The following is a 26,113-nucleotide window of genomic DNA, read 5'->3' on the forward strand; positions in this document are numbered from 1 at the left end:
CCATCAGTGGGTGACAGACCCTTGCAAGCCTGCGTGCCAGAGTCACGGCAAAACAGAGACATCCCCAAAAAAATCCTCAACTAAAAGCTATGACCAGCAGGGATGGAAAGAAACAGCCTTGGGAAGGGGGCAAGTTTGGAGGGGTGCCCATTTGGGCAAGAGGCTGGGGTATGATGGAGCCAGTGCAACCAGGCTGTGCCAGGATTGCTTAAATAGAAACAATACAGAGAAAAGGAAAGGGGAAAACCGATAAGAAAAAGGAAAAGAAAATATACAAATCTAACCAAAGAGTCCAAAGTAGCACAGGATGGGGTTATGCAACTTCAATTTGTCCAGTGCTGTTCGCAGACAAACATTCCCCCAAAGCAGCATGGACTTGTGCAAGTGAAGGTTGTGAAATCCTTGCGCTGCTGCCAGCCGTTGCCCAACTCTGCCGGGTAGCAACACTGTACTGCAGAGAACAAGCCAGGATCCTACAAGCACTGCAGCAAGGCTCTGGCATGATGTGCACACAGACCTTCACCATGGAGTCTGGGCTGAAGTCCCTTCTCAGTGCCGTGCTGGACCATGGTTGGCCTGCAGCTTGCAGCCCTCTGCCAGGCAGCCTCTCCTGAGGTCTTGCTGAAATGGTGCAACCATCATGCAGTAAGACGTGGTCAAGGATAGACAGGACAGCTTTTCTGCTGTTAGTAGTAGCAGCTCCCAGGCTACTACTGATGCAGAAGATAGGTGGTCTGGTCTCTGATGGGCCAGGGTGTCCCATGCAGGATGTCTACAGATGTCATACACAGGCTCAGAAATGACTCCCCAGGTGTTTATTTCCTTCCCCATTAGCAAAAAATTAGCTCCTGCTGAAACGGAAGAATGTGAGAAACTCCCACGCAAAAATGCTTGCAGTGTCCAGGACTGTGTGTGCTCAAAGCTCTCAAGGAAACTGATTTTCCTTGGGGTGCACAGACACACTGAGCCTAATTTCTTGGACCCATATGTTTTAGGCAGGGGGAAAACCTTGGGTCAATGCACAGACACCCAGCTTTAGGACCTTGGGCAGCCTTGGGCAGGATCTGCTGAACCCACACAGGCCAGACAAGGATCTTGAGATGCTCTCCTGAAGGCAAGCTTGTGAAACCCACTGATGTGGGGCTCCAGGAGCCAACATGCTATCTGGGAGCTCCCATGGGAGGACTGTTGGGACTGGGGTTTATGTAGACCTTCCTACATGGATTCTCATGATTGTTGACTGGAAGGGTAATTCCCAGCTGCAAGAGCAGCTTTGATAGTGGGACAATTGTCCCATGTTCAGAGCCTGTAAACCCACGGGGGTGTCTTCCCTCAGCTCTGCTCTGCAGGGTTTGACTCAGCGTAAGCTGCACAGCGACATTCCCTCGCCATACTCTGCAGGGATGGGATTGGGCAATTAAATGGTGATTTGTCAAATAGTGTTATTTGCTAAAAAATGCAATTTTTGTCCCTTTAAAGTTCAGTATTGAAGTTTAATTTACAGCATAAAATTGGTTGAAAAATATTTTATTATCTGGACTTGCAGTGCCAGAGGGCAAGGGACAGTCCTCTTTCAGCCACACATCTAGGAAGCCAGAGAGCCAAGGTCAGGGGATTTGAACCCCATTTCATTGGCACTTTCCTTCATTCTTCAACTACAAAACCCACACGGCAGGGATTATTCATTCCATGCAAGCAAAGACAATAGTTACTGCATTAGTGAGTGTCAAACACAGATCAGGACCTACCCCACCTCCTACCCCAGGAGGTATTTCTCCTCTTGCGCAAAGCTGGATAAAGAGCAGCAGTTGTATCTCATATACTTCCACATGTTGCTTCGGTTGTCCCAGGTCTGCAATACTCCAGAGACCCTTTGGAAGGAGCCAGGACCAGAGAAAGATGTGATTTCAGTGCCAGCGCAGCATGAGACCCACCCCAATGAGCCCTGGAGCATCTCCAAGCCATGTCTCATGCCACACAAGCTGGTGCTCCTTATTTCCTACTGTACTGTCACTCAGTCCCTCAGCAAGCCTGGAAAAAGCAGCTGCCAAAGACAACTTGCCTCTGGGGCCAGATGAGGGGCACAGGCTGAGTCTGGAACCAAGACAAAGAGCCCTGGAGAGGGGAGATGAACATGCAACACATGGAGAGAAGCATCAAGCCCCCAAAGGGAACAAAGCAGCAGCTCCACATCTTACCTGGTTCTGTTTCCCTTTCCTCTCCAGTGTTCAAAGTCTTTTTCCCAGGTACAGGTGGGACCGTGCACTCTTTGCCTCTCTTGGCCAGCCAAACAAAACACTAGAGGACCTAAAAACTGCTGTGACATGGATATAGTCCAGGAGAACATCTCCTTCAACCAACAAGGCAAAACCTATCATCCTTCACCATCATCCTGCTCTGGATAAGGGGTCAGGACTACAGCTACAGAGTTGTAGTTTGACACATTTGAAGCTGGGAGGGGAATCACTCCCTATTTTTGCCCACCTCTTAAACAAAACCTTCAAGCCCACCCAGGAAGGGAAAGGGGTGAGGGGAAAACAGAAAAAATGAGGAGAAAAACAACCAATTCCAGAGGACAAAAAGGAAAATGAGGAAAGGATGTGAGGGTGGCAGTGATGAGTTTCACTAAGTGCTACCTGAACTGAAGCCACTTTCAAAACAAATTTAGGCCATGCCAGAAGGTGATCAACAGTGGGTTCCCATCTGCAGATCAAGACCTGTTCAGCTCGGTAAGTTTCCAGTGGAAATAGAGTTGGGCCAAAATAGAAATTCGTTGTTGGAATGTGTCAATTTAGATCATATTTTCTATGGAAAAAAGTCAAAACGAATCATTTCATTTTTCCCTTCTCATTTCAGTCAGGTAGAAAGTTTCATTTGACCATGATTCATTGCATTTAAACCTTCATAGCTAAATAACTTTTTGCACCAGAATAATATATATGCATCCAAATTAGATATTTACCATGTAAATCTTGCTAAAATGAGCTACCAGTACCAAATTACTACATTCTGCATTCTGCTCCATTTTACAACTACATTTTTCCTAGGTGACACCGTCTGATTTGTGCACTGATGTGAACTCACATGCATTTTCTTATGGTTGAAGCAGCCTTGTCTGATAGGATCTATCCTGAAGTCCCACCAAAGTGTACTTGAGGTTGGATTACTCGATGAGCATCCAAGATGAGCAGCACTTGCAAGACTTACCTGGAATTCAATTCTTCCCCAAGGGTGACAAAGCAAAGGCCCAGCACATAAAAGGACTTTGCTGATGAAGCCATCCTGTTCCAGCCCACACTGAACCGGACAGGTACACAAATCATGGTTAATATCCTCTGAATTTTTGTGGTATGCAAAAAGAGTCTATTTAAATCCATAACTGAGATCTGATTTCTTTAATTGACTGGGGAAGAAAGCTTTTTTCAAGCCCTGAGAAGAAAAGGGTTATTGCTGTCTTGTAGGAGGGTTCCCTGGATGCTGTTCCACATCTTTTACAGATGACCTGGAGTGAATTGCGTGTTCTGTGCCTTGGTTTCCCCATTTGTGAAGACTTAATTTTCCCCAGAGGATGTCTGCAAAGTCACTGGTGCTCATAAGCCCAACAAACACTTGTGGGTGGACAAGGGAGGTCACAGGAGCTCAGCACCACCATGGGCTGTCACGGCACAGGCTGTGAGCTCTGGGTACCAGCCAACTTTGGTCTTTGATCCTGGTTCCTCACCCATCCACACTGCACAGAGCATTTCTGGGCCAGCTCCTCTCAGTGATGTTCCCTACAGATAGTATGGATGAGATCACCCCAGGTTTTGGTCCTGTTTCTGTGCACAGACCTCCACTATCTCAGACACAACCTGACTTGTTCCCCGCGACCCACACGTGGACCTGCTGCAGGAATTGCTGCGACCGTCCTGTCTTGCGCACATGCCCTCTGGGACTAGTGCTGTCTTTTCACATGTGTCTGTACAGCACCTAGCACAACGACCTAGTAATTATAACAGAAGCTAAATTACTGCTAAAATTAGGAGCTTATTAACATCATAGCCTCTGGGCACCACCACAACACTTAATAATGCTGCAGTCTAAGAGTAACTCAGGACCCATCATAATCTTCATAAAAAAATATCCTTAGGGAGAGAGTTTCTGTGCAAGGTCTCGGTTTTCCATTAGGTCATATTTTACACATGGAAAAAAAAATTCTGTTCAAATGCCTAAGGATTTCAATTCAGTTCAATGATTTCAACTGCAAAGTGAAGGTGTGCATATATTGTCACCCCTGAACTTTACTTTTGATTGTAAGCTTTGAGTCGTAAGCTTTGAGTCACGATCTTCGAGGACAGTTTTTGGATGTTAAGGCACTTGGACTCGGGACACCTCATGACTGTGTAAAGGCTGGGCAGGTCCCACACTGCCACCCCACACACACACACCAGTGCAATAAAATGGGCAGCACAGAGCCAAAGCCAAGCTGTGTTTTCTCCTGTCTAGTTCCCACAGTGTCCCTCCTGCAACCAGGATTCCCGGTGGGGTCAGCTCCAACCCCAGGGTGAATTTAGGACCATGGCTGGAACGGAGCACGACCACCATTTAATTTGCTGCTTAAATCCAACCCAGTTGACTGAGGTATTGGAGATTAAATATGGTCCATGGCAGGTCCCTGGGGAAAGGCTGAGAACCAAGAGGGCAAAGCCAAGCTGGTTCAGGTGCCATATGGTGAGGCCAGGGACAGGGTGAGCTCAGCATGCCATGGGGTGGTGGGACATGGAGAAAGGGCTGGGGGCACTTCCCAGAGCTGTCCTTTGCCAGACACAGCACCCTGGAGAAGACACAGACATCCTAGCAGGGGATGTCTCCCAGTCCAGCAGCCACTTAGAGATGCAGAGACAAGATCAGAGCAGACCTTGCGGGCAGAGGGACAGACCAGAGCATCTTCTCTGGAGACACCCCCCGGCCACCCAGATCAGCTCACTCTTTGTCCCAGGTGAAGGAATGACTTGTACGGCCCCAAACGAACAGCCACGAGGCTGGGAAGTCAGACGCCGCTATCGCACCGCACACCTTCTCTTCTGTTGCTGATTAATGAGGTTGACAAGGAAGGACTCGGAGGCTCCTCCCAGCCCTGCCCCTCATGCACACCCCCCACAAGCACTCATATTATCTGTATCAAGCACATTTTTATGTAAATGCTCTAACCATCCCTTTCAGAGGTACAATGCCTCCCAGACTGAGTCCCTGAATGGCATTGGCACATTTCTTGTGCCTCAGCTGCTCGCCCAGACAAACAGAAGTGTGGCTCTCCACAAAGGGCTATGGTAATGTCGAGCTGGAGGAGAGTCGAGGGGAGGGGGCAAGCAGGGGCCAACGCTATTTCAATGACAGAAGAAAAGCCGTGCTCCCAGTACCTCGATGAGTCAAGGAAGGGAAAGGCCCCACAGATGGATAAATGGAGTTGCACAAGGCAGACGGCTCAGCCCCACAACAATGCACCATCTCTGGTTGGCATGGTGGCCCTGGGGTCCACTGTGGGGCCTTGGAGCGTTGCTGCGAAGGCAGAGTCTGGGCTTGCAACCTGGGATCTTTCTGTGGAGACTAACACAGGAAAGCTGAAACGGCTTACAGAGCGGGGAAGGAACATGGCAGAAAACCATGAAACGTTGCAGACATGACATCCCCAGCTTCCTCATGTGCTACAGGGACGTGAGGGACAAGAGGAGTGGTGATATCCCACACTCCACCCCCATCCCACCACAACTGGGACCTTCTTTCAACTCTCCTAAGGTGGGCTGGTCTGTGGTGCCTGGTGGCACACCCTGCAGCTCTGCCTGCACCAGGTGTGCAAGGGTCCTTGTTCAGGACAGAACAATTTCTTCTGCCAGGGATAGGTCAACGAGTAGCATGTTCATTGAGAAGGGTTTCAAAGCATCCAAAGGCACCTCTCACCCAATGTTTGAGGCTAGTGTGCTTTGTGGCTCCCCAACACCACCCACCCAGGCACCAGGCAGAGGGACTTTCTAGCTGTTCTCTGCAGTGGTTTTGTATGACAAACCAAGTGTTACAGCTTCATGCATCCCTCATAGGTTGGATCTTCACAGCCACAGATTAGGAACAACCTCATAAGAGCTCTGACGCGTTTACCAGAGATGTGGCTTTCCTTGGCCTTCCCTTGTGCTCCATCCTGTGCTCAGGAATGCCTCTACAGGGACAAGCCAGGATCAGCAGGGGTTCCTGATGTGCATGGGACCCTGTCTCTGTTGGAGGGGCCCAGAGGGAAGGAAGGTGAAGCTCAATTTATGCTCCCACAGGATTGCTGCAGCTGTGAGAAACAGCAGAGAAAACGTCATGGGAATTGAACATGTCTGACTGTGAGGGAGGTCTGTACGGGGAGGGTGTGCAGGGAACTCAAGACAGAGCAATGAAATGACATATGGATTTGCCATTCACCACCTCACACACTGGCTGGGGCAGAGCCCTGAAGATGGGAACATGAGACAAAGGTTTATGCACAAAAGGGACAATTTGGGGCTGCCCAGGTGTCCCACACCAATGTCATCTGACTTTCACAGGGTTGACTCTACAAAACCAGCTGTGCTCTGCTGATAGAGAGCAGCAACACCAGACCCCACCTGGCAAAACCTTCTCCCTCTCCTGTCCTCTGCTGTCACACATCCTGGTCACTCACACCAACCGTCCCACAACGCTGCTGTGAAAAACTGGGCAGGTTTTGGCAGGGACAGGGGAGCCAGCACAGCATGGCTTTCCCGCATCACTACAAGCCAGAGCACTGAGCAAGCTTGACAAGAAGATCAGGATCCATGCAGAAAGCCAAGGGCAGTGTTTCCAGCTGCTTCTCACGTAGAGAAATCCAGGCAGCACATGGCCTTACTCTTGCTGCCAGCCAAGTCGTGCACTCAGCATATTAGTCTCCGTCTGCAAAATCAGGCCAAGGGCACACAGGCATCCTTTCCATTGTGTCTTTCACTCTGTTTTGATAATTCACCACTAAACTGCAAGTTTGCAGTGAGAGGCAATAACTACAGGAACAGTCAGGGGACTAGCACTGGATTTGGCCCCTGTGTTAGGGGAAAGGCTGGTGCCTGTCCCCCCCCCTTGCCATGAGCACGGAGACATGGCCAAGGGGAGGACAGGCAGTGTCCCAGCCCCGCCAGGTCGCAGTGCCCACAGGGACCACTCGTACCACTCTCCCATCCTGCCTCCTCAAGCGCTAACAGCTGGGTGAGCTGGACCAGTCTCCTCCCCTCTCCAGTCCTCCAGCACTATTTATTCCAGCAGACTTTGCACCATCCACCTGCCCCACCAGTGGGACAGAGCGGGAGGGACAGGACAGCCCTGGGTGTGGGAAGGAGACCTGGGGATGAACCTGGAGTGGGGCCGATGGACGGGGTCATGCACATGGCATGAGGCTGTGGCAGCCTGGGTCTCCTGGTCCAGCCGATGCCTGGCCAGCTCAAGGGCAAAAACAAGCTTTCTGACTGCAAATTAACTTCTCCCTCACTCCCTCCAAACATACAGCTTTCTGACGTGCCCCAAGCCCAGGGCCCCATCCCACCCACCAGGCTGGGGACTGCAAACCCAAGCAAAGTACAGCTGAGGTTTGGGTCAGCTCAGCAGCTCCATCCTGGAATGTGGGCTTTGCAACAAACAATTATGATAATTGCCAGTGACAATAATAGGCAGAAAATGTTTGTGTCATGGCAACACAGGAAACAAATGCCAAGCAAAGCCTGTGTCCATCAGCCATCCCTGCCAGCGCAGCTCACGCTCATGCTGCTGCTGATGCCCTTGACTTTTCTAACAGCTGAGCCAGACTCTGTACTCCGCTCCGCACCCACTGGCTCAGAAGCCAAACCAGCATGGGTTATGCAATCCTGGAGGTGTCCTGACCTGGAGACAGCAGTTATGGTTACAGGTGGGGTGATTTTTGCCTGGATAGGGACCCCTGCAGTGCTCAGCCCCACAGAAGTACCCCAATCAGAGCTAACCCTCTCTCCATCCCTCCAAAATGGGGATGCACGAAGTGACTTCACAGGGAAAAGCTACTTTGCAAACTCCACTGGGGAGTTATTTGCTGCCAGATACACACAGGCATCCCTCCAGCTCTTGGCACAGCTCCCCAGCCTGAGTGCTGGAGGTGGGCTGTGTCCCATCCACCCAGGCCTCGCAAAGGTCATGATGTCCACAAGCGAAGTCCATTCCCTGTTATTTTGCAGCCAGGTCTCCTACATCGGGAGGGTGAAAGACCCAGCACTGCTGGACACCAGCACCCAGCCATGTCAGTCCCTGTGTGCCTGCCATTTCCAACCCCTTCTGCAACCCCTTCTCCTCACTCCATACTTTTGCATAGCTCAGTCATGGCTGATGAGACTTCCCACCAATTTCCCATTTTAAAAAAAAAAAAAAAAAAAAAATTATATCTGGACTGAGGCCAGGAAAATAAAACTCCAGCTCCACAGGACAGTGATTCAGCAGTGTATAACCAAGGTTATAATTGAAGATGCACTTACTCATACAGTTTGGGAGCTGACATCTGCTCGTGAACACCAAACCACATAGCGTCAAATTACAAGCCAGGGAGAGGGCAAACCTGCACCCAGGGACCTGCACCCCTCCTGTCCTCAGCTGCCCACTGTGCTCCATGACACGGCTCTGCAGGGCTCACACACGCCGTGGGGAACAGGCTGGATTCTTCCTCCTTCTCCAGCAGCAGCATCGCTCTTTGCCATGCTCTGGGTGCAATCAGACCTGTGCGGTCAGCTAAAGATGAGCGAGCTGGATTCTTGTCACAGAGGGCATGCTCTGAAGACAGAGATGTTGTGTCAGAGCAAATGGATGTCATGATGTGATCTGCAGCATCTTTACTGCCAACAACGATGCACGAGAAGCAGACAGCACAGGTTGGCTCTAAGATCCCAGGCTGACAGGTGGAAAAGGTGGTGTCCTCTATTTTGTTTGAGCTCCAGAGTCACAGACACCAAATATTTTCATTTTACTCCATTTTCCGTTTAATTTGTAAAAAGTCGGGCAAGTAGTGCTGCAGCCTGCTGCTGCTAACTGCTGCTAACTCCTGCAGCCCTGGGGAGTTTCCAAAGAGCAGGTGAAGTTAATGCTGGGCCAAATGTTTAGAAAGGGAAGGAAAAATGACTCAGATGCACTTGCAGGCTCATCTGTCTGGCTTTGATGCCAGGTGAAGGAGCAATTCTGTTAGCAAGGAATTAAAATAGAACAATATAATTAAGACCAATTACATGGTTTTATGGAAATGGATTTTGTCTGACTAGCATGGTGCTTCTTGAGGAGATTAAAAGATTGGGTGATAATGGAAAAGTGCTTCTAGGTGAGTTTGCAATAGAGGTGTTTGAGTTGGTTCCACAGAAAGGCTCTCAGGGATAAAGTGCAAAAGGCACTTCACAGACAGTGAATGGGTGACCTCCAAACCAGGAGTAACCTCTTTTCTGTTTTCCTGGACAGGTCTCAGATTATCACATTTGATACCAGTTTTCTGGAAAAAAATGAAGTCTGGAGTGCTTTCCAGGAGCAGTGTAGGGCTCTGCATGCAGTCTTGACATCCACTCTCCCCAGAGGCCAGGACAAAAAGCCCAACGCTGGGTTGTTCAGTGGCACTCATGTCTGCAGGGATGCAGGGAGAAAAGTTGCTCTCTGGGCTAGCCGGAGGTACAGACCAGAGAATCTTTTACCACGACACAAGACAGATTCTTGTTGCGGCGGCTGGGAGAAGACCACTGAGCTGTGAATGGGGAGCATGGCTGGATATCTGGGAGAAAAACCCCAAATACTCAGTCAGGACCAAGTACTGCTTGGAGCCTGGGCTGGGATGGTCTGGGCTGCAGCCACGGTACTGTTACCTTTTGGGTGACAGCAGAACCGACCCCACCGAGTGACTTGGGGCCGTACATGAAGTGTTCAGAGGCATCCCAGGGACTCTGGGATGGCCCCTGGGTGCTTCAGGCAGATCTCAGCAAGGCTCAGAGGCTGCCAGAGGGGACTGAGCGGGAGGCTGTAGTATTTCTCAGTCTATTCAGATGTTAGGTCCTGTATATAATGCTTTTTCTCATTGTCCTGGGGTGTCTCCAACACTGTGTAATTTTGCAGATAGGGCAGTAAGTAACTGGCAGACACAAGTCAGGTGGCAGCACGTACTGGCTGAATACTTTCAGGAGAAACCAACAGTAAGAGGAACGTGGAGCAGTGGAGATGTGGCACACAACCTGGTGTCCCTCTGCACGCATTCAGTGCATCCAGCAGCCACCACCAGCCCAGGTGCAGCGAGGTCCGTGCAGGGGCTGATGGCGGGACACCCCTGCATGGGTGCTAAGAAGACAGACTCGGCACGGGAGGTTGTTTATACTCCAGGCACAGCCTTCTGTTGCACGGGTCTCCACAGGCAGGAGTAGGGTTAGCCCCACAGTTCCTCCAGTGTGACTGACCCCAAAGCTCTGTCACTGCCTGGTCCAGTCTCCTCACCACAGCTGTGCCTAAACCTCCCAGGGTGCCTGGCAGAGAAGAGTGGAGCAAGAAGAGACAGGCTGTGTGAAGGTACGTGGCCCAGCGTGCAGGTCAGCAAGGCACAGAAGTGTTAGCTGGGAGGAAGCTCTGGATGTCCCTAATCCAACCTCCCATTTCACTAGAGACTATTGCCAATGTCAGAGGATGTCATCCATGGCTTTTCCTAGCAAAACATTTGGAAACCTTTGAAAAAATCTCCTGCAACAAGAGTGCAGAGATGAAGCAGTAAAAGAGAAAGTACCAGTCAACTCTCCTGCAGAGATGACGGTTAAGTAAACAGTTTCTGGAGCAGCTCCCCCTTCACCCCTGGGCTGTAGCACCCTGTGGCAGACTGCACTGGAGATGGGCACCGTGTCTCATGATGCTGCAGATGTCTCTGGACAGTGAGGCAGAGCTTTTCTGTGTTAGGAGCTGTGCAGCCACTGTGGACACTCTGCAGAGCTCATGGTCTTGCTCCTTGATGAAGCACACGTATATCTGGACAGATGAGGAGACCACAGAAACCACAGGACAGTGTTGATGTACTGATAGGTGTTGAGCTCAGCCTTAGGCATGCTCCAGGTTTTCACTGGCAGCAGGACAAAGCAGAGCATGAAAGGAAGGTTTGGCAGAGGTAATGGGATTGTTGTTCTAGTGTTTACATCCCAGCATGGAGAATAGCACAGTAGAAAGCCCAAAGCATAAGAGGTTACTGAAAGAAACCAATGCATGAATGACTAGTGGTGGGAGTGGACTCTCAAATAGGCAAGCGCAGGGGAGACGGTCCACAGATGGCCTTGAAGGTGAAGGCAAGTACCTTGTACCTGGCAGAGCGGGGATGGAGGTGTGGGGAGGGATGTGAAAGAGGGATGGCACAGGGAAACAGCAAGACGGCATGGTCCTTCAAGCAGTCATCTGGGCGGGTGGTAGTGTGATGCTGGTCAGATGAAGAGATACGGCAGCTGTAGTAACCCAGGCACACGGCAGGGAGGACACAGGCGAGTGTGCTGTTGGTATGTGGACAGGAGCAGAAAGGCTGCACCACTGAGATGTTAGACACAAAGAACCTACAGATAAAGTAATGCCTGGACACAGGGGTTCAGGAGGAGAGCTGGGACAATCCTGGCTTCCAGGGTACAACAGACAGAGCTGGCCCTGGTGACTGAGGGTACCCAAGATGGTGGAGATTAAGAGCTCTGAGCAAGTGATGTTGGGCTGGAGCTGGCAGCTGATCATCCTAAGTCCCTGGTCAGGGCCATTGGGACAGATCCAGTTTCCTCCCAGTGAGAGAAGGAAATCAGCACATTGCATCCCCATTAATTGCTCACAGCTAATGAGCCTTATGGGGTGAGAGCACAAGGTCCAGCTACTCAGAGGTCCCTCTCCCATCCAGATCTGGAGTATCAAGGGAGAAGGAGGGAAGAGAAGAGAAGCAAGAAGAGGCTGAGGCTAGTTGCTGTCCATTAGCCCCTTGCCCAACCAGCGGGAACTGGTGCAAGAAAAGGCTGTGGTAGCAGAGGTGCTGCTGAGGTCTGGGCTGTGCAGGGAGAGGGGCTCTGTGCACAGATGCCTCTAGAGCCAGAGAATGATGCTCTGTTGCTGACAGCAGCAGAAGGGGTGTTGTGAGATACAGGCTAATTTCACAGCAGGACCCAGCATGTCCCTGTGCCAAAAAAGAGAGGAGACAACACCAGGAGAGAAGGCAGCTGGGACAGGCTGAAGAAACCCTTGTTTCACGCCAAAAATTTTTCCCCACAATGTCAACTGAGCAGGAAACATTACTAAAACCCCAGAGAATCCCAAACACCTTTGGGGTTTTCCCTTGCCAAGAGTTAGGAGAGATTCCCTGGGAAGAAACAGTGTCGCAAAGGCTGGCAGCCCAAACGCTGAATGGTGCTTTCACTTCCAGCTCTCGCTATGTGTCACAGCCTTTAGTCATCTAGACCCTGCACAGCAGAGACTTCTTCCTGGGGTTTCCAGCCAGCAAAGGTAGGAGGAGACAGATCAAGCAAGCAGAATTTCTCCTATTACACCCTGTGCCATGTGGGTGATAATTGGAGTTTTTTTCTTGCACTGACAAAGGGAAAGAGAAGTTACTCTTAACAGGAGTTTCAGCAGGGATCAGCAACCACGTGTCGCTCACAGCATGTGAGCCCTTGGAGTTACGGCCGTAGCCCTGACTCTGCACTGATGCACGTCCCCGCCTTCCCCTTAACTTGCTGGGGAAGGGGCTGCTCCACACCCCAGCTCCCACAGCACCCCTTAGAGGCAGCACCCAGCTTTCACTCTCTGTAGCACCTGGAATGGCTTTCACCCACCCCCCAGTTTCCAGAGGAAGGACAGGAGGTTTGTTTACTGGAAGGTGTTACACAGGACTCTCTATTATTCATTTAAGTCAGTTCTCATTTATATATGTAAGTATATATGTTTATATATACTTACAATTATATGCTCAGCACATAGATGTGTATAGATCTCTGCACTCCAAAGGCACTACAGAAATAGCACTTGGCTAATCCACTAGCCAAGGCAATGTCTGACCCCAAGCCATCTGTGCTGTGGTACCTTAGCGAGCGTGCTCCAGTGAGGAGCTTCAGCAGCTCTGAGGGGAGCAGAGAGATGCATGGCAGCACCTTCGCCTGTGACACCTCCTGGGTCTGCATGTGACCGTACTGTACCCAAAAGTGCTGGGGAGGTGCAAACAACACAGCCACAAGGATCCGGGTTTGGTTCTTCTTCTGCTCATTCTGCCTTGAGCGTGAGCCCAGTGGTACCACGAGCACCTGACAGCAGCAGCACAACCGGAGGCTGCAAGGCACGGTCCTTGCTGTGAGCAGCTGTGAGGACTGAGTTGTCAGCCTTTCGCTTTGCTCCACACATGGCAGATGAACATGCACCATCCCACAGATCACCTCCATCCACCACAGACCTCCAGCAACAGAACACTGCTCAAGCCCCCTCCACAGCAGCCCAGCAGTGCACACAAATCGGGGTAACCCTGAGCAGACTCTTTCCTTCCCACCTCAATGTCTCCATCACCTTCTGGAAATGCCTCTTTTTTTCTGGGCCTTCCCCAAGAGCTTTGCTCCTGTTTGCTCCTGTGAGCAGGTCCCTAACCCAGGGTGCCTGTGCGGACAGTATTACACACACACACACATGCACGCATGCACACACACATGGCCACACACAGCTGTTTGTACCAAGCCAGCAAAAACTCATGCCATGAATCTGCCACCAGTAAAGCAGAGCTGTGAATCACTTCTCAGCTGCAGGGCTGTATTGACTCCTGGAGAGTAACTTTTAGTACCTACAACCACATAATGAGGAAAAGCCTTGAACTGGAAATGCAAATAGACATATAATTTATATTTAATAAGGCAGTTAACGTACTGTGTGTCCAGTAAAGTACCATCCAGCTCCTATCACCCATTTATTGAGGTTACTCCACATAATAAATTCCAAATGAGTGATAATGGCTGTATTTGGAGTTATATTAATAACTGTGTATGCGTATCTGAAGCCAGAGATGAGGGTATAGCAAGTGCTGCATTTGCTATGCAGGCATGGCAGCAGGCAGGCCCATTGGTATTTTGGAAACTTTATGTAATTACCATCAGCTCCAAATGAATGAATTAACTCCCCTTGCACCCTGGCAGAGGGGACATGCTCTCAGGCGCTGAGGCAATCAACATCTTGTACAAGTTACTGATGTGAAGGAAAGATTTAAAGGGAAAATGTTTTCTGTAGTGTTTCAAAGTCTCTTACCCAGGTCTGGGTGGGAGACTTGCATCTGAATACATCTGTGCAGGTATCTGACTTCTTAGGTTGTTTACAGTTTGAAGGAAAAAACTTGTAATTTCAGATATCCTGGAAGCAAAAATGTTTAAAGAAACCTCAGTTAAATTAAGTCCTAAGGGGAATGAGGAAATACCGAATTGAAACTGAAAAGAAATATTTATTTTGAGCACTACCAAAAAGCTTAGAAATAAAATGGATATTCATCTCAAAAGAAAGCACAATACAGTAAATGTATTTATTGAACTATTTGTTTCAATAATATATTTAATTTTCAGTACTTAAGTAAATACATTTTGGGGAGAAGTGCCAGGTGAAAAGTCTCAATACCTTTTAAGATCTTTATGTTTCTCTAGCTCAGTGATTTCCTGTCATAGACATGAACGGAGCCTATATCACTTTTTTGTAATGAAATAGGATTATGTCCCAACTATTTTTGTCTCTGACTCCTGCACCTTTGTCCACAGCTGGCAGCTCCTGCAGACGCTCACCCACCGTGCAATTCACACATGCATGGGAAGGCACTTGCACTGCTGTGCACGCTCACACGCACTCATGCATCTTCATGGCAAGCCAAAGGGTAGGGGAGATCCTCAGTCTGAGCACACACGAGGTCAGGAATATTTTAGGAAGGCTGATAGTTGTCTTCTAGATGTACTGATGGCTACTTGGGGTCCGAAAAGCCCAAGAGTCATCCAGTTGATCAGTGCAGGGCTTTTAAGCCAGGGCACATAAAATACTTCAGAGAATACCAGAGTTGGTAGAAAGGGAGTCTGGAGCTCTTTAGTCCAACCTGCTAACAACACCATGGCTTAGTCTGGTCAAGCCTTTAAAAGTCCAAGACCACAGCCTGAAGATGCCCTCCCCCTGCAGCACAGCTCACGTCTGTTCCCACGCGCTGTCCCCACACAGGACAGACTGCACAGCCAGGACCCGACCTTCACCAGCTGCAGCTGCGTTGCGGGGAAAGGACAGGACAGGGTTCAACTCTGCGGTGTCTAAAGGGCGAATAAAGCAGGGGCAGCCCTGCCAGCAGGAAGCCCTGCCGGCAGGAAGCACTGCTGGAGTTTTGCTATCTGCTCCTGCCATCTCTGCTGGCCGTGGGGCCCGTGGATTTCCCGAGTTCCCGAGTCCCTCACACACCTCTGGTGCTTTGCAGCAAATCCTCACCCCATCCCTCAGAACTGGCTCCCCCCGAGAATGTGGAGCCAAGAGGGCTACATCCATCAAGTGTGTTTGCTTGGGCAAGGCAGAGAACCCCTCCTACCCAGAGCATTCCCCCCTGCATCCTCCCCGCATCCTGCCCTGCATCCCCCTCCCACAGCCCCTGCTCCAGCCCTGACTGCCAGCCCGGCAGCAGCCCAGCATGAAGCCCCACTTGTAGCTGAGCTGTGCGAGGGCTGGTGAGGCAGGCAGATAGAAATGCAAAAGCACAAGCCACATGGCGCTCATCTCTGCTAGCATCAGATAACAGTTCAAAAGGCAAGCATCCTTTCTCCTTGCTCTCAGTCTCCCTCTCAGTTTCTTTTAAGCACAAAAACAGCCCACAAAAAAAAAAAAAGGGGAGGGGGGGAGAAGAAAGGGAGGGGGGAGGAAAGAAAAGAAAGGGGCACCTTCCAGCCAGGCAGTAAAATGCCATCTGTCTCGTGATGGCTCATGTGACACTGACAGACGTCCACTGCGAGCCAGAGCCAAAGGCACGGCAGCCCACAATCCCTGTCGCAGCAGGCGAAGGAGCACCCCTTCCCCAGCCAACCCTGTCTCCTGAACCCATCAAAAGTTTTCAAGCTGGGAGAAAAAAATAAATCAGACGGAACCTTGCTGCCCTTCCCACAGGGAAACATGCCCAGGGTGGTGGTGGAGGTGGCAGTGTCGGACTTTGGAGTGGGCTGTCTGTGCCCGTGACTTTTCACCAGGCTGGGATCCCTTTGGATCCACCTGTTTCCCTCTCAAAAGCAGCTCCTGGAAAACAAAGGAGATGAACAGCAGGCAGCTCGCCACCCCCCCCACAGCCCAACTCCTTAATTGCCTCTAGGGAAAGAGCCTCGCTGACCCTGGGACCCTCCTAGGCTGGAAGAGCAGAGACGAAAAGGGAGTTGTACAAGAAGCACGTGCTGCCATAGCTGCCAGTGACCAGCCGCTGCCTGGCCCTGCAGACACTGCCACAAAGAGAGCAGCTGCAACTCACGTTTCCAGGGAGCACAGATGTCTCTAGATGACATAGCCACTTCCCAGAAAGAGATATGCCCCGATTTGGTCCCAGAGGACACGGCAGGAAAGTCCCTGTGCAGTGGGTGGAAGAGGAAAAGCCCCAAATGTTCCTGATTTCCCTGGATTCCCAGCAGCGATGGCTTCAGGAGAACAGGACTTAGCTGGGCGTTGGAAGGTGCCCTTCTTGCCCTACATCCTGGGCGTCTGTGCCTTAGCAGAGCAGCGCAGACCCTGGGAAGCTCAGCACTCCGTGGCGAGGCTGCCCAGCGAGGACGAAGGAGCTCAGCTCACAGCACCCTGAGCGGTCCTGGGCAGGCTGGGCATGAGGCCATGCACCTGCACAGAGGCATGACCACCCTCGTGCCAGCACAGCAGCGAGGTGTCCACACACCCCTTCTCTGGAGCACCAAGCCCACCATTAGGAGCCAGCGGTGCAGGACAGCACACACCTCCTTCTCCATGAACATCGTCTCGCTCCCAGCCTCACCATCCATGCCACCGCTCACCACCCAACACGCTCCATGCCGCGCTCACCACCTCACCAGCTGAGTTGCTCACCTCCTAAACCTGTCTCCTGGGAACAGTCGCAGAAGGAGTCACCAGCCATACACAGAGCTGGGGGGATGATGTGACGGGGTACAGGAGACTGGCCTCCCCGGCCTGCCATGGACCATCAGGACAGTGTTATAAGATCCCACAACACCCTTGTACCCTTTCCCACAACTATACCATCCATCAGTACTCAGGCATGGCTGGGCACCCTGTCAGGTCCTGGGCACCTTCCCTGAGGGGAGCTGGAAGTCCAGGGCAGCAGGAGCTGGGCAACGTCCACCATCACAGCTGCAAAGTGTCAGGTCCCGTTTGCTGCAGGCACAGTCCAGAACAGCCTGAGAGTCGCCCATGGCTCAGCACGGTCCAGGGGGGAGATGCTGCTGGCAACACTGAGCACCACCTAACCCGGGCTCCATCTTTGAGTCTGACAACATATGGTGTCTTACTAAGCCTCTGAGCCCAAAGGCAGGTGAGGACCTTGACCTGCAAGTATTCATTTTACATTTTTTATTAGGAGGCATGGAGTTACAATGTTCGCAGATGCAATTTCCCAAGGGCATCCCCAGTCAAAGGCAGGCAGAGAAAGAGCCCAGCATTCAGCAGGTTTGCTGAGGCGGTGCTGGTCGCTGGATCCCCAGCATGGTTGGGATCTTGCCTCACTACAGGTGCAGCACAAAGCCAGCCTGGCCCCTGTCCCACCTCCGCCAGCAAGGCTGGAGCAGCCTGTCAGTGGCTGCCGACATCCTGCTCCTGCCAGATGAAGCCACCAGAGAAATGGCACCACATTTCACACTCTGTCCTCCCTGCTGCCTTCAGGGACAGCCCTGGTCCTTGGCCTTGCCAGAGGGATGAGAGAAGGGCTGGACACGTGGCTGTCTCTTAAGGGTGGGCAAAGAAACAGCAAGATTGGCCCAGGTCAATCCTGGACAATGCCAGGCCATGGGGCACAGCGCCAGGGCAGCACCTCTCTCCCTCACTGGCTGCAGCAGGTCGGTGCTGCCGTCAGAAGAAGCTGCCATGCAGAACTGCTGCAACGAGACCCCCCAGAGCACACCATGAGCTTAGACTGTGAAGCCTGGAGGACCCTGGTGTCTCACACACGGTTTACCAAACAGACCCCTGGCATCACCTCCCCCGGCTCCTGGTCACAGGTTTGCTGTCCACCAGCATCTTTCCAGCTGCTCCTACACCGCTTGACCCCAGAGGTGGTCCATCTGACCTCTGCAGCTATCCCTGACCCCGCAGTTATCTCAGGTGACACCTTTAGTGACTCCTAGCCATGTCCTGCTCCCCTCCATGCCTGCCCTGGCTGTGCCTGCAGGGCTTCTTCAGGAGGATGGTGCCTGCGTCACGCCATGGGGACGAGGGCTTAGGGCCATCAGGGGGACAGGGAGAGTGTCAGTACGTGATGGGCCTTGAGCCAAGACAAAAATGGTCACAGGGTGCAAAATGCCCTAGAGAGACCCTGAAGAGTTTATTATCGTGGCAGAGAAACAAGCTCTGATTATGTTGCGAAATGATGGTGTGGCATCTCTTGGCCTCAGTCCACAGGCCATGGGAGGGATGGGGACAAGCGTAACTGCAGGTGGGGCCAGAGGTGTGGGGCTGCCTCCAACCCAGCCCCGCAGGAGCCACCATCCAGTCCTGGGTACAGAGAAACACTCTGCAACAGCCTGGCCCTGCTGTGTTTATCCTGGCTAATGATTAGCTAAGGAGGACGTGGCCATTCAAGGGCACAGGGTGAAAACAGCCCTTCTGCCTTTGCTTACACAGCACACACAGCTGGGCCAGTCCCACAGCCAACACCCACAGCGCGACAGCAACGGGGGAAACGCCAGCTCGGGAGCAGCATCCATGGGATTGTGCTGGGAAAGCAGCCCAGAGGATGCTGCCCAACCCAGCTCTGCTCGGAACTTCCTCCAAGCAAGAGCTGACCCCAATGTACAAAGTTGCCTCTCTCTGCAGGGATGTTTTTGCATCCAAAGGCAAATCCAGGGAACTGGGATCTTGTTCTTTGTGCATCAGAAATTGAGTCAGGAGTTAACGTGAAGCTCTGCGGTCATGAAAAAGGCCTCCCTGTGTGTCTCATACTTGGAGACCCCACAAGGTTTGCTACAACACCGTCTTACCTGCCCAGAGAGCAGGTGCTTTCTCCTCCAGGACCAGCTGCAGCAGTTTTACAGCAAACTCCTTCCTTCTGCTACCCAGCTCAGCCTCCCACATCCCCAGGATCCTGACTGAAGTCTGCACGTGGCTGCTGTGATGAAGAACAACAGGTCTTTGATCAGGGTATGATCCCATCTCTGCAATGAGAGTGTCAAAACTCTGAGAAAACAGCGTGGCCATGGCTGAAGGGATCCCTGCCTACCTGAGGAACACTCCTCCTAAAACCCCATCCAAACTCACCTCTCTGACCAAAAGCTGAAGGCATCAGGTTCTGTGCTTCCCCCAAACCTGATAGCAAAATGTCAGGACCAAGAAGCTGAAGGAATGGAGAGACTGCTTTGCCTGAATGCACGTGTGCCAGACAACACTGGTGTGAACTCCGCACAAGCAAGCACAAGAGACCACCAGCCCTGAGACCCTGCCTGCCCCACCTGCTCACTCCCACTGCTCCCCGGCACCAGGCTTGGCTGCCCATGAAGACTGGCTCTTGGCTCTGCCCACCATGGGGTCCAGCACAGGGATGTGCCTGAAGCTCTGCTCCACACAGATGTGTCTGTGGGACCCATCTGAGGAGCCAGTTGGAAGGAGCAGTGCCTGGCTTGTCTGTGGCACTGGAGAAGGAGGAGATGGCTCCCAGTTTTGGAGACTAAACATAGGACATGTTCTCTGACAGGTACTCATCTCTCTTAACATGTATGTTTCAACACCTGGGCTGGCACCCACGGACAGGATGGAATTCCCATCTTTGGAGAATTTCAAAACTTGAATGGACTGGCCCTGAGAAGCCTGTTGCAGATTTTAAGCCAGCTCTGCACAGAGCAGGAGGTTGGACCAGAGGCCTCCAGAGGTCCCTTCCAAACTAATTCTTTCTGTGACTCTTTCAGCCCCCTGAACTTTTGCTCTTTGTTGGCCGGTGAAAAGAAATGGGCCCATCTATAGGTTCACATCTAAGGCAAGTTTGGTGGAGCCCAAGGACTGAATTTGCCTGGCTATAAGTACAGTTGGGTTTATGGCATGGGGTTTGCTTTGCATGGTTTTGGGACTTTACATGTCTTGTATATCCCTCCCACTCAAGTTAATATTATTCTTCATGTGAAGAGGAAACCACTTAAAATGGCTCTCACAAGTGTTTCTCATCAGCTTGACTGAACAGAAAAGTGAATATGAACTGATCTTAGTTAAATGAAGTCCACTTCAATTGTCAATTAGGGGTTCAAAGCCACTTAATTCAGTTCAGCTTCACCTCCCTGTACACAGATCCAAAGAGACACCTTCAATCCACTTTCACTGCTCAGCAATAGAACAACCCTACTCAATCCACATGATATTTGAAGACTTTGCTAAACCTCACCTAAGCCCAGATCCAAAATCCTCTTCTGATTCATCAGACCCAGAATGATTTCCAGCATTTCATTAGCCTTTCACTCCACACCCAGCAGCCAACATCTGCTGAAATGGCTTAGAAGCCGCAGCAAAACCCAGTTCTGGAGATCTCATAAATTTTCATATGTTCTTGAATTTCCAAAGCTCTCTGCTTTCTCTTCTCTCAGATCAGAGAGAGCTGAACCTGCTGGAGATGCACACCCCAAATCTCCACACAACACTGACAATTGGGACTTGTGATTAATTTTTTTATGTTGCTTTGGCAATAACTACTGATTCCACACCTTCCCTCTCAAAGGATGATGTTAGTCCCATTTCAAGCAAGAGATCAGACTCAAGACTTCCAAGGTCCCTTCCAACCAACATTTGTAGGCCAACAAGTCCTGTTTCATGGCAGTCCCTGCCTTCCCAGAGGTGGGAAATGCTTCTCTACCCTGTTTCGCCTGCCACTTCTTGGTGGTCTGTCCCAGAAATTATCCATCAGCACCATCTCTTTCCTTTGCAAGTAGCAACAGCAGAGCACTAGCAAGATGTGGTTTTTTTGGGTGTGAATATGCACAGGTCTGACTTGGATATGCAGGAGTCTGGCGGCATCTCAGATCCATACGGTTCCTGCTTCCCACTGTGCAATGCTCAGTCTGCATGCAAACAAACAGCTTTCTCTCTGCCTGTCCCTCTGTCCCTTTCTCTTTCTTTCCTTCCTTCCTACAAATTCTTTCTTCCTTCTTTCTTCAAGTTTTCTTTCATTTCTTTTCCTTCCTATCTTTCTTTCTTTCTTTCTTTCTTTCTTTCTTTCTTTCTTTCTTTCTTTCTTTCTTTCTCTCTCTCTCTTTCTTTCTCTCTTTCTTTCTCTCTTTCTCTTTCTCTTCCTCTTCCTCTCTTCCTCTCTTCCTCTCTTCCTTTCTTTTCCTTTGCATTCATTTGAATGACAAAGGTTTCTCATTACAGTCCTCCTGGGGAATCAACCAGGAAGGCTGCTGCTCACTTACTGACTGGCAGATTAAGATAGATAAAGGGAGAGATTTGTATATTGACTCTGTGCTTATGTAACTCATGTGTAAGGCCTGGCCAGAAGCAAAGGGGGATCTGACCAACATAAATAATAACGAGCAGCATTTTTAAACTAAATCATCTGGAAAATTCACAGACGATTCTGTCGGTTCCTTCTATTGTGTCACCAGAGGGTCATAATAATTCAGTCTTGCTCAAATATTTATGGAAATCAATTTAGCCCTCAGTCCAACGTCACCTCCCTGAGAAAACAGTTTCCTTTCATATCTCAAGTGCAAACCGACTGCCCTCCGTCCCACCAGCCTCCCTGGGGATGAGGGCACCTGTAATCTCCCAGCAACATGCCCAGGTGCCAGCCCAGCTAAGCAGGTCCCCAGACAGCTCTGGGGCCACGGGCACCACCAGGAAGATGAAGCTGCACGTGCTTCTTCAGGAGAGAAGCAGGTCCAGCACCTGCCCCCCCTTCTGCTGTGACCATCCTGAGCTTCATGATGGGGCATCTGCTCTGGACCAGAGTGGTTGTCAGCTCCAGAGCTGAGGGACGGCGCTTGGCAAAGCTGTTGGCACATGGAAAGAAGCTCCTGTCCAGGTGACAACCAATGTTTGGAGCAACAGTCCCTGCACAGCAGAGAGAGGCTCCCCGATGAGATTGAAGGTCATGAACAAACTCCCACAGGAGCGAGCAGCCCCAGGGAGCTCCCTGTGCCCACTCCCAGGGCAAGGTCCACAACTCTGCCATAGCCACCAAGGAGCAGCCTCTGTATGACCTGCGCCATGACCCAGCACTTGCAGCTTGCTTCCTTGTCTCCTCTCTGGCTGACACATGGCAAGGATTCCCAAGATCCCTCTTCCCAAAGCAGAGCAGCCACACGGGCTGCCTATCCTGACAAGCACCCACAAAGATTTCCACCCACATGGTGAGTCCACCAGGCTCCTGGTCCTGAGCACCTCACTGATCCTTCTAGGATCTCAGCATGTCCATACGCTACTCCTGTTTCTTGATGAAAAACGCACTTCATGATAGCTGTGAATCTCTTCCAGCGCCTTCATTGCAAATAAAGAAACAGAACAAATCCTCAGGGTCAAACAGCTGTCCCCTTCTGCACATCATCCAGGGGTGCAATATGCTCAGAGAGTGACTAGACCACAACACGGATCAAGATCAAAGCACCTACCAGCTCAGCCATCAGCACAGAAATGGTGGGGGGGCAGCCATATGCAGCCCATGCCCATATGGAGAAGTCACATCTCCAGCCCCTGTGTTCCCTGCAGCTCCTGTAAGCATTTCCTCTTGGTAGGTCACTTATCTGGCCTTTCCTCAATTTTCTGGGCCCATTTCTCTCCCCTGGTGCACTTTGCCTGGAACAGCACGCAGAGCTGTGCAAAGCCACAACACAGCTGGGTTCCCAAGACACCATGGACCATGGTAGACACCAGGACATCTCCTCACGTAGGGTCTCATGTCTGTCCCAGGCAGCAGTAATATGAGCTGAGCAGACACTGGGCTGCATGCCACTTGGGGATCTAAGGTGGCACAGCCATGCTGCAGTGCACAGGAATCTAAGGAACATTCATGGTGGTTTGGTTTTCCAGTTTGGAAAATGATCCAGTATGGCCATGATCATTGACATCCGTAGAGGTGAAGCATGGATGTTCCCTCCAGCCATTCCAAGTGTTTCAGATCCTTCAGTTCTTCAAGGTAAGAAACTCACTGCATTGCAGAACGAGGCAGAGAGAAGGTATGACTGGCAACCTGAGGAGTAGGAGTTGGTATCATTGATGGCCAAGCTCTGCACCCTCCGGGCTGAAAGAACAGCAAAGCACACAATTCAGTGTGTGAGGAGGGTTTGTGAGCTTCTCCAGCCCTAAAACTGGATAAGAAAGGTTATGGCCTTTCTTCTGCCTAGGCCTCTACTAAGCATGTTGCATCTTGAGTGTCCTCTGAGTTTTCAAATTAGACAAGGTCTGGTGTGTCCCATCCAGACCATGCACCATCACATGGACCCACACATTTCTGACCTCATCTGAAACTAGAACTGTCCTAGAGAAATGTTTTGCGCTGGCAGATCTTTCTTGGGCCAAGGATGCTTCTCCAGGGAGCACTGAAGTGAAGACACACTCCTCAGAGACAGCCTTAGAAATCCTCCTCAAAAGCCCCTCTGCTTTTTCATGGCCTCTCATTTATAGCATGACAAAAGGCACAACTCCACGACAAGCAAGAGAACCAGGATCTCCTTGCTGCACGCTCTGAACAAGGTGCTCTGGCTGGCTCTGGTTCTACAGAAGCCCTGTGGCTGTGGTAAAGGCAGAGGATCTGAGTGTAAGATCCAGTGATAGTCCAGGCACCAGAGACTCAAGGTCTCTTCTCATGTATCATCCGTCCCTCACTGCTGGCAATCAAGCAGCACAGAGGAAACAGGACAAGACATCAGGTCCAAGCACTCGTGCATCATGTCAAATGACCCAGCTATGTCAGACTCCAGCACCAGCTCTGCTTTTTATAAACTTTGGAGATGTCTGCAAGTATGCAGTTCATTAGGATTTGAACAGCCAAAATCAGCTCCTAGCACTGACCCACAAACCCAAATCAGGGATCAAGCAGCAGAAGAAGCAAAGGCTCTTGGCTTGTGCTGAGCAGAAAGCTGCAGGAAAAGGAGACACTCCAGCTGAAGAATCACAGGTCCTCCAAGCAGGTGTGAGCACTGTCACTGCTTGGTAGAGGACAGCAAAACTCAACTTGCAGTGATGGTCCATGATGAAGACCCCACAGAACTGGTAGGGATTTGGCATGCTCCATGAAGCAACATGGGAGCTCCATACAGGACCCTCCTGAAGGACAAAGCCAGGTGGGGTGACTAGTCCATGGGAAGACTTGCACCTGCATGGCCTTCACCCAAGTAAACATGGAGGAGATGGGAGCCCTTGCAAAGCTGATGCCACTTAACTGCACTGTCAGATATGATGAGGCCATAGCTCAAATTGCCAAGCTTAAAAAAACAAAGGCTAGAGAAATGACCGCCACGTTGGAATAAAATGGTCCCAGTCCTCTACCATGTCTTCTGTACATAAAAGTAAAACCCAGAACAGAAAAAAATCAAACAGTGCCACAGACTAGGTACACAGAGCTTCATATCTGCTTTCCAAGGGCTTCTCTTAGGATCATGTCTCTCAGCACAAGACTGCTAACTCTCTTCTGCTTTTCAGACTCTCCTCTTTCACCCATACACGACAGCAGTGCTGAGGCATCCTCAAGGCCCATGCACATCCCATGTCTGCACATCTGTAGATGCTATTAGATGAAAGCACCACTGTTGTTCCCACATCTAAGAGGACCAGTGATCCACATTGGGGACAACTGCAAGGGTTTGCACGTGCAAAACCTTTACTTCAGGTGACCCTCCCACATAAGCCACCCCTCTTGTCTCGGGGCTTGCTGTTTTCCCTGCTAGGATTTCCAAGGAGCAGGCAGTTTCAGTGGGGAAAGGAGAAAGGGACACTGGTGCTAACCAGAGCTATTAGACCTGCCCCAGGAAAGCTACAGCAATAGTCATGTTCTGCCTGCACACCGAAGAGCAATGTGATGCAGTGTGCCTGCAGCTCTCACCACAGGGGCACATCTGCCCCAGCACTCCTGGGCATGGGAGACAAAGGGATCAGGATGTGCACAGATGCTACTAACATGAAGGAGCTTCACTGGAAATGATTAGCCCTTGCTAGGGGAAAATCCTAGGGAAATTTTTGACAAAATGGTGGGTAAAATCCTTTTTCTGTTTTTTTTCTTTCCCTGTCTGGAAAAGTCCCTCTCCTGTCCAGCATTTATGATTGGAGGCCTTTCAAAGATTATTTTTCTTTGTAAGACTGGTGATTCGTTACAGATGAAAGAAATGGATGTTCCTGGGCTGCAGGGTCCTGAACTGCCTGACATTTGGGATGCCACCGAATAAGTATCCTTAACTCATAGCCCCATTGTTAAAATGTTTGCCTCTGCACTCAGTGCAAGGACAACACCTGGTCTCTCTGCAGAGCTGTTTCATGAAAGCATGTGCGTTTAGTTGTGTTTTATTGAAAAAGGGGTTAATTTGTGCCCTCTTCTCCCCCAAGCACAGTAACACAATCAGTCTCAACAGAGCTGCTTGGCTTTCTCCTCCCTTCTCCAGCCAGTCACTTCTTGGCTCTTAATAAATTATTCAGCTTTCCTAAATATGCATAGGGGTCTCATTAACAACTAATTTTGCTTATTTAAAACAACTGCATAATCAAACCACTATAGTGTTTCGCCTTTCTTATAACCATGAATTATTCATGTGCTGGGAATCTGCATACAAATTTATTGATTCTTAAAAGGGCACATTTTTCACAGCCTGGAAAAAAACAAACCCTGGTTATTCTGGTTTTGAACATTTTGGCCCAAACCTCCATTTAACAAATCTACGGTGTTTTCCTGGGAACAGACAGCGGGCAAACCCATAGCATCACC

This window comes from Grus americana, chromosome 23, assembly GCF_028858705.1.
Source record: "Grus americana isolate bGruAme1 chromosome 23, bGruAme1.mat, whole genome shotgun sequence".
Taxonomy (NCBI): Eukaryota; Metazoa; Chordata; class Aves; order Gruiformes; family Gruidae; genus Grus; species Grus americana.